At 34.4% G+C, this 2,207-nt stretch overlaps 1 long non-coding RNA gene across 1 annotated transcript in view; it reads left to right on the forward strand.

Moving 5' to 3' along the window:
- LOC103584355 overlaps positions 1-2,180 on the forward strand; it is a 3,389-nt gene extending 1,209 nt beyond the window's left edge. Inside the window, exon 2 of the long non-coding RNA XR_549965.1 lies at positions 2,149-2,180. This is a non-coding gene — a long non-coding RNA (uncharacterized LOC103584355). The remainder of the gene's footprint in view (positions 1-2,148) is intronic.
- The last annotated feature ends 27 nt before the right edge of the window (positions 2,181-2,207 follow it).

Here is a 2,207-nt window from a genome sequence, read left to right on the forward strand (position 1 = left end):
AGTTATAATGAGCATGGGTGAGTTATGAAAAATAAAATTTTAATCCATTCCAATACGTGTGATATAAGAAAACTAAATATCAGAGTTTGGGGTGGATGTAAGAATAGAAACTGGTGGTGTTAGGATAATAATAATTAACTAGACATATTTGTATATGAATGAAAAAAGAAGGAAATAACCTTAGATGAACTAAGGACATGCCTGGATAAATTACAGTCAAAGGTGAGGAAATGATGGAATATGGTATTTTTGCAAACTAGTGGGCCTTATTTATAACGTAGTGTCAAAGTAATTCCCACTGTTACAGCACTGAGCAGGGTAGTGACAAAGCATCCCAGCAGACATATCTACTATCTTGAAATCCCTCTAGATGTTGAGGCATATATTTAGTAATCAAAAAAACTTTGAAGACTTTCCTTCAATAGGTGACAAGAAAGAAAAGATGAGAAAAAGATATACTTAACATAAGAATTCATAGTTAGTTTGACAGATGTAGAAGACAACTGTGGATAAACTCAAAATAAGTCAACGATTTCAATATGAAGTTTTCTCAAAATAGATTTGTTATTATAATTAAAAATTCTAAAATAATAAAAAATTTTTTTAAATATAAGGATGACAGTAATATGAAATATTTTAAAAACAACCTTTTATGATAAAATTTAGTGATTACTGTGTTTTGGCTAACCTAATATGGCTTAACTAATGTAATAATATTTGTATCTAAATATATTAAAAACAGATTCAGATTTCTTCTGTTATGTCCTTGTAGTTGATCTACTGTTATATTTGTCATGAGTTTAATTTAGCAGGGATATGAAATAATTTCTCCTGGTTTGAGATTGCTGAGCACTGGAGGACTAGCATCCCTGGTGCCTGCCACTAAATGCCAGTGTCAGTGTCTTCCTGATCATTAGGCAAATCAAAATGTGCATGCACCCCCAATCGAGAATCACTGTCTTATGTTCTTACTTTTTCACATTTTCGTAGTAACTTGTTTGCTGTAATCAGGAAGATTTTGCCTCAGGTTTGGCATGTTTGCTTAAGTGTGTATTAGGTGGTTATGTTTTGTAGGAATTGCGTGAAATATTTGCAATAGAAATAAATATGAAGTTACTCTTTGTGAGTTTATAAAATAATTAAGAAAACAAATGGTATGCAAAATTATAGTATAATCCAAATTCAAGATGTTAACTCACTGATGTAATAAAAACCTTAATAGAACATAATTCCTGGACAACTGAATATTTTGAACAGTCCTTGGATATTCAGTGTAGTAGGATATAATCTGACTTTTAAATTTGTTGACTGTTTTCTTCAGAAATAGATTAGTGCTTAAATGAAATTATTTACCTAATGACTCATTAGACTTAAGTTCCTTATTTCTGCAGTTACCTTGCCTGAGCGTTTCCCACCTTTCAGCCAGCATTTTGTACAGCGTTAACTCTCAGCATAGGAAGGATCGTCTGCATTACAATCACTAGAGCTTGTTGAAAATTCACATTTCTAGACTTAACACCTGACATTCTAATTCAGTACATTGGGGTGAGGTCCAGGATTCTGTATTTTTAACAAGCACCCCAAGTGATTTGAAGACCAGCATCAGTGTTTGAGAACCACTGCCTTATGTGAATGGGGACCTTACTGGGATCTTGGAGCTCTTAGGTCCTTAACTACCTGCTTTCTTTTTGCCTGTTTCAGCTTTCTGAACCTGAAGTTAGATTTAGGTTCAAGTCCTGGTTCTGCCCCTTTCTGGCTAGTGATGTTGGGCAAGTCACTTAAACTCTGCAACTGTTTTCTCATCTGTATAGTGGGAGCAATGATGTCTTCCCTGCCTAGCCTCCGACATGTTTGTGAATAAAAAAAGATGAGATAAGATAATAATTGTCCATTATAAAGTGCTACACACCTGTAAGTTTGTTGCCTTTTTTCTTTCCCCTGTTTCCCAAGATTATTCTCTTGGTTCATGGCCGTTTGGTTGGCAGGTCCTAAAGTACAAGGAATCCTCAACAGTGCTTTCTAGGTATTCTGAATTTATAGCAGGATAACTCAGTGCTCATACTCTTAACATTAGTATGCCTGGATGAAACATACTTCTACTCCTGCTTTCTTAAGAAGTTTTATTTTGTATCTTGTGCTGTGATTTAGCTCCAGCGGCGCCATGAGCAAATGAAAAAGAATTTGGAAGCACAGCACAAGGAATTAGA

This window comes from Galeopterus variegatus, unplaced genomic scaffold (genome assembly GCF_000696425.1).
Source record: "Galeopterus variegatus unplaced genomic scaffold, G_variegatus-3.0.2 Scaffold51234, whole genome shotgun sequence".
Taxonomy (NCBI): domain Eukaryota; kingdom Metazoa; phylum Chordata; class Mammalia; order Dermoptera; family Cynocephalidae; genus Galeopterus; species Galeopterus variegatus.